Source organism: Phycodurus eques, chromosome 15, assembly GCF_024500275.1.
Source record: "Phycodurus eques isolate BA_2022a chromosome 15, UOR_Pequ_1.1, whole genome shotgun sequence".
Lineage (NCBI taxonomy): Eukaryota > Metazoa > Chordata > Actinopteri > Syngnathiformes > Syngnathidae > Phycodurus > Phycodurus eques.
Window position 1 is genome coordinate 12,249,357 of NC_084539.1, and position 604 is coordinate 12,249,960.

Here is a 604-nt window from a genome sequence, read left to right on the forward strand (position 1 = left end):
ATATATATATATATGTATATATGTATATATATATATGTGTGTATGTATATATGTATATATATATATATATATATATGTGTGTGTGTGTGCATATATGTGTGTGTGTGTGTGTGTGTGTATATATATATATATATGCGGCACGGTGCCGACTGGTTAGGGCGTCAGCCTCACAGTCCTGAGGACTGGGGTTCAATCCCCGGCCCCGCCTGTGCGGAATTTGCATGTTCTCTGTGCCTGCGTGGGTTTCCTCCCGCATCCCAAAAAGCATGCATGAATTAGAGACTCTAAATTGCCCGTAGGTGTGAATGTGAGTACGAATGGTTGTTTGTTTGTTTGTATGTATCCTGCGATTGGCTGGCAACCAGTTCAGGGTGTACCCCGCCTCCTGCCCGATGATAGCTGGGATAGGCTCCAGCACGCCCGCGACCCTAGTGAGGAGAAGCGGCTCAGAAAATGGATGGATGGATATATATATAAAAACACTTTTATATATAAAACACTGGTGAGCTGATCACTGTGGTTGTCTCTATCCATCATGCGCACGCATAGGTTAACCAAGCAATTAGCATCACACATTTATTTTGGATTCAAACTGAAATAATCG